Source organism: Oncorhynchus mykiss, chromosome Y (genome assembly GCF_013265735.2).
Source record: "Oncorhynchus mykiss isolate Arlee chromosome Y, USDA_OmykA_1.1, whole genome shotgun sequence".
Lineage (NCBI taxonomy): Eukaryota > Metazoa > Chordata > Actinopteri > Salmoniformes > Salmonidae > Oncorhynchus > Oncorhynchus mykiss.
Genome location: NC_048593.1, coordinates 21,146,623 through 21,154,472, shown reverse-complemented (window position 1 = coordinate 21,154,472; position 7,850 = coordinate 21,146,623).

Sequence of the window (7,850 nt, the reverse complement as noted above, 5' to 3'; positions counted from 1 at the left end):
TTCATAGAGAGCGTACTTATATTCACACAGGACACCGGATAAGACAGGAGAAGTACTCCAGATATAACTGACCCTAGCCCCCCGACACATAAACTACTGCAGCATAAATACTGGAGGCTGAGACAGTAGGGGTCGGGAGACACTGTGGCCCCATCCGATGATACCCCCCGGCCAGGGCCAAACAGGCAGGATATAACCCCACCCACTTTGCCAAAGCAGAGCCCCCACACCACTAGAGGGATACCTTCCACCACCAACTTACCACCCTGAGACAAGGCCGAGTATAGCCCACAAAGATCTCTGCCACGGCACAACCCAAGGGGGGGCGCCAACCCAGACTGGAGCTATATATATCAAAGCTATACACTGTGTATACAAAACACAGACTACCTCTAGTTTTAAAAAAATAGGGCCAAGTTCTCTTTTATTCCGAAAGCAATTCTGCAACTAATTGCACTTTGCACTTTGCACTCTGAAACTGCACTTTTTGTTTGTAAATATCCTTTGCTATTTCTTTTACATTTTTAGATGTTATATGTTTTATGACTGCTGCAAGATGAATTGCCTCTTTGAGGACATTAACGTTTTCTGAAAATGAATCAATATTAGGAAGGTGTCCTTAATGTGTTATACACTCAGTGTATGTAAGTTGATTATAAAGACAAAATGGGACTTTCAACACAATAATATTTCTACATTGAGCCAAAAGAGAATCTCATTCATGCTGTTGACAATAGCCCTCTATGTACATTGAAAGGCTAAATGTGCTGCTCTGTTCTGGGCCAGCTGCAGCTTTTCCATGTCCTTCTTTGCAACACTTGGCCACATCACTAGGAAATAGATCAGATCAGATAAAACTAGAGCCTGCAGGACTTGTTTGGTCAACTGTAGTGTTAAAAACGCTGAGCATCTCTTTATCACAGACCTCCCCCCATATTTACAACAATTCAATCAATATGCCTTGACCATGAGAGTTTACAGTCTAAGGTGACACCAAAAAGTTCAGTGTCCTCAACTTGCTCGACAGCCACATCATTCATTACCAGACTCAGATGATTTCTAGAACTTAGGGAATGATTTGTTAGAACCAGTAATGAGCGCTTTACCATTCTTGGGTAGAGGAATGACTTTAGCGTCCCTCCGGGTCTGAGGACAAACACTTTTCTCCAGACTCAGATTAAAGATTTGACAAACAGGAGTGGCAATACAGTCCGCTACCATCCTGAGTAGCTTTCCATCTAGGTTGTACGAAAAAAGTATGAAAATGTATGTAGTCAACACTGTAAGTGGCTCTGGATAAGAGCGTCTGCTGAATGACTAAAATGTCATGGAAAATATAAATGTCAATAACAGTTGGTTTCCCACACCAACTTTACAGAATTCAAAACTGCAATGCCTTTCTATCATCATTAGGTCTGTTATGCATGAATATGATGGCTCACAGTTGTTGTTGGCATTTCATTCCTGAGTTTGCCCACTTTGCCAATGAAATAGTCATTAAAATAATTGGCAACATCAAAAGGTTTTGTGATGAATGAGCCTTCTGATTCAATGAAAGATGGAGTTAAATTAGTCTTTCTGCCCATCATTTCATTTTGGATTGATTTTATTTTTTAAGATCCCCATTAGCCGATGCCAACAGTCTAACTGGGGTTCGACACATAATGAAAAAGACATTACAGACTAAATGCTTTACAATTTACATACATATAAAAACATGAACATGTAGTGTGTATGTATCTATCAGTTACACATACATGACAGTACATACAACAAGTAGGTCCCATGGGGGAGAGGTGTTGTGCTATGGGGTGTTGCTTTATTTGTTTTTTGAAACCAGGTTTGCTGTTCACTTGCGCTATGTAAGATGGAAGGATGCACCCATGGCTCTGTGTAATACTGTACATTTTCTTTTAAAGTACTATAAAGCATTTCTCCATCATACTTTATCATATTTATCTTAATTTCATAATAGAGTTTCTTCTTTTTGTTCAGTTTAGTCACATCATTTCTCAATTTACAATACGTTTGCCAATCAGATGTGAGCCAGACTTATTAGCCACTCCTTTAGCTTCATCTCTCTCAACCAGACAGTTGTTCCGTTCCTCATCAATCCACGGAGCCTTAAAAGTTCTAACAGTCAGTTTCTTAATAGGTGATGTGTGAAACTTACTCCTTAGCCTAAAGTGTCCCCACTTGCAGCAGCATATAGCTAGCCTTTTGCATGGCGCGACTGGTAAGGCGGCTTCAGGAAGGCGGTCACGGGGCTAGCAAAGCAGCAGTCCTGAGTAGAGCCTCGGTGTGAGCCAAATCAGGAGGGAGTGGTACTCGCTAAGCAAGCAGCGTGACGTCCTTTACAGTGGTGCCATGACCCCTATCTATAGCTAAGTAAGTTTGAGGGGGGAATGTAGCATATGGGAATGTGTGAGACTTACTCCCCAGCCTGAAGTGTCCCCACTTGCACCTGCGAATAGCTAGCTTTTCGAGTGACGCGACTGGAAAGACGACTTCAGGAGGGAAGTCACATGTGATAGCAAAGCAGAGGTCCTGAGTAGAGCCTCGGTGTGAGCCAAATCAGGAGAAAGTGGTACTCGCCAAGCAAGCAGCGTGACGTCCTTCACACATGCTTATCAATAACTGGAAGAAACAATGTCATAAGTGCAGTTGTCTGGATGCTCCTCATTACACACATAACTTCCCCCAAAAATGTACATCTACAAAACATTGTGTATGATCTCTTACACACTATTTATGGCCTAATCTTTGGAATTTAGGCTTTTCTGGACATAACTGCTATATGATGGTCACTGTATACAATGGGTGTGGATACAGCTTCATAAAACAGTTCTGCAGCATTAGTCAATACACATGGATGATGTAGTTCCTGTAGTATCTGTAAACACCCTGGTAGGTTGATTAATAACCTGAACCAGATGACAGGCACTGGTTACAGTGATAAGCTTTCCCTTGAGCGGACAGTAGGATGAATACGAGTCTATATTCAGGTCACCCAAAAAATAGACCTCCGTTAACATCACACACATTATCAAGCATTTCACACATATTATCCAGATACTGACTGTTAGCACTGCTATAGGCACTTGGTGGCCTATAGCAGTACCCCAAAAGAACAGGCTTGTACCCCAAAAGAACAGTCTGTTAGGACATCTACTGTGTGCATGACACAAGTCATTTTTCCAACAATTGTTTACAAACAGATTATTTCACTTATAACTCACTGTATCACAATTCCAGTGGCTCAGAAGTTTACATACACTAAGTTGACTGTGCCTTTAAACATCTTGGAAAATTTCAGAAAGTGATGTCATGGTTTAGAAGCTTCTGATAGGCTACTTGACATCATGTGAGTCAATTGGAAGTGTACCTGTGGATGTATTTCAAGGCCTACCTTCAAACTCAGTGCCTCTTTGCTTGACATCATGGGAAAATCAAAAGAAATCAGCCAAGACCTTGCAGACCTTCACAAGTCTGGTTCATCCTTGGGAGCAATTTCCAAACACCTGAAGGTACCCCGTTCATCTGTACAAACAATAGTACGCAAGTAGAAACACCATGGGACCACACAGCCGTCATACCGCTCAGGAAGGAGACGCGTTCTGTCTCCTAGAGATGAGCGTACTTTGATGCGAAAAGTGCAAATCAATCCCAGAACAACAGCAAAGGACCTTGTAAAGATGCTGGAGAAAACAGGTACAAAAGTATCTGTATCCACAGTAAAACGAGTCTTATATTGACATAACCTGAAAGGCCGCTCAGCAAGGAAGAAGCCACTGCTCCAAAACCGGCATAAAAAAGGCAGACTACGGTTTGCAACTGCACATGGGGACAAAGATCATACTTTTTGGAGAAATGTCCTCTGGTCTGATGAAACTGTTTTGCGATAATGACCATCGTTACATTTGGAGGAAAAAGGGGGATCCTTGCAATCCGATGAACACCATCCCAACAGTGAAGCACGGGGGTGGCAGCATCATGTTGTGAGGGTGCTTTGCTGCAGGAAGGACTGGTGCACTTCACAAAATAGATAGCATCATGAGGAAGGACACTTATGTGGATATATTGAAGGAACATCCCAAGACATCAGTCATGAAGTTAAAGCTTGGTCGCAAATAGTCTTCCAAATGGACAATGACCGCAAGCATACTTCCAAAGTTGTGGCAACATGGCTTAAGGACAACAAAGGCAAGGTGTGGCCATCCCAAAGCCTTGACCTCAATCCCATAGAAAATGTGTGGGCAAAACTGAAAAAGGATGTGCGAGCAAGGAGGCCTACAACCCTGACTCAGTTATACTAGCTCTGTCAGGGGGAATTGGTCAAAATTCCCCCAACTTATTGTGGGAAGCTTGTGGAAGGCTACCCAAAATGTTTGACCCAAGTTAAACAATTTAAAGGCAATGTTACCAATGTTACCATGTTACTAATTGAGTGTATGTAAACTTCTGACCCACTGGGAATGTGATGAAAGAACTAAAAGCTGAAGTAAATCATTCTCTCTACTAATATTCTGACATTTCACATTCTTAAAATAAAGTGGTGATCCTAACTGACCTAAGACAGGGAACTTTTGCTAGGAGGAAATGTCAGGAATTGTGAAAAACTGAGTTTAAATGTATTTGGCTAAAGTGTATGGAAACTTCAGACTTCAACTGTATACATACCTACTCAATCAAGGGTTTTTCTTTATTTTTACTATTTTCTACACTGGAGAATAGTGACGACATCAAACTATGAAATAGCACATATGGAATCATGTAGCAACGAAAAAAGTGTTCATCAAATCAAATAAGCAAAGAGAAACGACAGTCGATCATTACTTTAAGACATGAAGGTAAGTCTATCTGGGAACATTTCAAGAACTTTGAATGTTTCTTCAAATACAGTCACAAAAACCATCAAGCTCTGTGATGAAACTGGCTCTCATGAGGACCGCCACAGGAAAGGAAGACACTGAGTTACTTCTGCTGCAGAGGATAAGTTCATTAGAGTTACCAGCCCAAATAAATGCTTCTATCATGACACAAGGCGAGACCCAGATGCAGACACATGAGGCAGATGGTTGGAGTTTAAGATGTTTAATCATCCAAAAAAGGAGTAGGCAAGAGAATGGTCGTAGACAGTCAAAAGGTCAAAACCAGTTCAGAGTCCAGGAGGTACAGAGTGGCAGACAGGCTCGGTCGGGGTCAAGGCAGGCAGAAAGGTCAGGGAGGCGGGTACAAAGACCAAAAGCAGGCAAGGGTCAAAACCGGGAGGAATAGAAAAAGGAGAATAGTAGGAGTACGGGAAACCCGCTGGTTGACTTGGAACATACAAGACGAATTGGCACAGAGAGACAGGAAACACAGGGATAAATACACTGGGGAAAATACACTGGGAAAACAAGCGACACCTGGGGGTGGAGACAATAACAAGGACAGGTGAAACAGATCAGGGTGTGGCAGCTTCACAGAGTTCAAGTAACAGACACATCTAAACATCAACTGTTTAGAGGAGACTGCGTGAATCAGGCCTTCGTGGTCGAATTGCTGCAAAGAAACCACTACTAAAGGACACCAGTAAGAAGAAGAGACTTGCTTGGGCCAAGAAACATGAGCAACAGACATTAGACTGGTGGAAATCTGTCCTTTGGTCTGATGAGTCCAAATTTGAGATTTTTGGTTCTAACTGCAGAGTAGGTGAACGGATGATCTCCGTGTGTGTGGTTCCCACCATGAATCATGGAGGAAGAGGTGTTATGGTGTGGAGGTGCTTTGCTGGTGACACTGTCTGTAATTTATTTAGAATTCAAGGCACACTTAACCAGCATGGCTACCACAGCATTCTGCAGCGACACGCCTTCCCACCTGGTTTGTGCTTAGTGGGACAATAATTCGATTTTCAACAGGACAATGACCCAACACACCTCCAGGCTGCGTAAGGGCTATTTGACCAAGAAGGAGAGTGATGGAGTTCCGCATCAGATGACTTGGCCTCCACAGTCGCCTGATCTCAACCCAAATTAGATGGTTTGGGATGAGTTGGACTGCAGAGTGAAGGAAAAGCAGCCAACAAGTGCTCAGCATATGTGGATTCCATATGTGTTATTTCATAGTTTTGATGTCTTCACTATTATTCTACAATGTAGAAAATAGTAAAAATAAAGAAAAACCCTTGAATGAGTAGGCGTGTCCAAACTTTTGACTGGTACTATATATATATATATGTGTGTATATACACTACCATTGAAAGGTTTAGGTCACTTAGAAATGTCCTTGTTTTTGAAAGAAAAGCACATTTTTTGCCCATTAAAATAACATCACATTGATCAGAAATACAGTGTAGACTTTGTTAATGTTGTAAATTACTATTGTAGTTGGAAACGGCAGAGGCCAGAACAAATAACTTTCTTCTGAAACTCGTCAGTCTATTGTTGAGAAGGCCAGCATCCTGGAGTCGCCTCTTCACTGTTGACGTTGAGACTGGTGTTTTGTGGGTACTATTTTATGAAGCTGCCAGTTGAGGACTTGTGAGGCATCTGTTTCTCTAACTAGACACTCTAATGTACTTGTCCTCTTGCTCAGTTGTGCACCAAGGCCTCCCACTCTTCTTTCTATTCTGGTTAGGGCCAGTTTGCGCTGTTCTGTGAAGGGAGTAGTACACAGTGTTGTACGAGATCTTCAGTTTCTTGGCAATTTCTCACATGGAATAGCCTTCATTTCTCAGAACAAGAATAGACTGACGAGTTTCAGAAGAAAGTCTTTGTTTCTGGCCATTTTGAGCCTGTAATCGAACCCACAAATGCTGATGCTCCAGATACTCAACTAGTCTAAAGAAGGCCCGTTTTATTTCTTTTTTATTCAGAACAAAAGTTTTCAGCTGTGCTAACATAATTGCAACAGCATTTTCTAATGATCAATTAGCCTTTTAAAATTATAAACTTGGATTAGCTAACACAACGTGCCATTGGAACACAGGAGTGATGGTTGCTGATAATGGGCCTCCGTACGCCTATGTAGATATTCCATAAAAAATCTGCCGTTTCCAGCTACAATAGTCATTTACAACATTAACAATGTATATACTGTATTTCTGATGAATTTGATGTTATTTTAATGGACACAAAATGTTTTTCTTTAAAAAAACAAGAACATTTTTAAGTGACCCCAAACTTTTGAACGATAGTGTATACACATACACTGAAGTATCTATACCAATGTTTGCATCTGCACAGTTCTTCCACCAAATTTGTTTTTCAAAAATGTTATATGACTATATGACATATATGACTATATGACATTTTAAAGTGAAAAGACTGAGTTAAAGTGTAATTCTGTTACATTGGAATTGCAAGTACGTATGTCTGTCAAAGCTATACACTGAGTACGCAAAATACTAAGAACACTTGCTCTTTCCATGACACAGACTGACCAGGTGAATCCAGGTGAAAGCTACAGTATGATACCTTATTGATGTCGCTTGTTGAATCCACTTCAATCGCTGTAGATAAAGAGGAGACAGGTGAACGAAGGATTTTTAAGCCTTGGGACAATTGAGACATGGATTGTGTATGTGTGCCATTCTGAGAATGAATTGGCAAGACAAATTGAGGCTGTTCTGAGGGCAAAAGGGGGGTGGTGGTATCGCTACTCCCTGTTTCACTACTAATGTATTATCAAATTAATGATCTAAGTCTCAGATATAGTCAATAAATTACTGTTATTTCTAAGGCTACATATGGGCCATCATTGGAAGTTTACTTGGTAGCTTATCTGAGATATTCATAATATTGACAGAGAAAAAAATAACAAAGCAAGAAAATAACTTTATTTGGCAATCAGGCACTTGTGAGTGT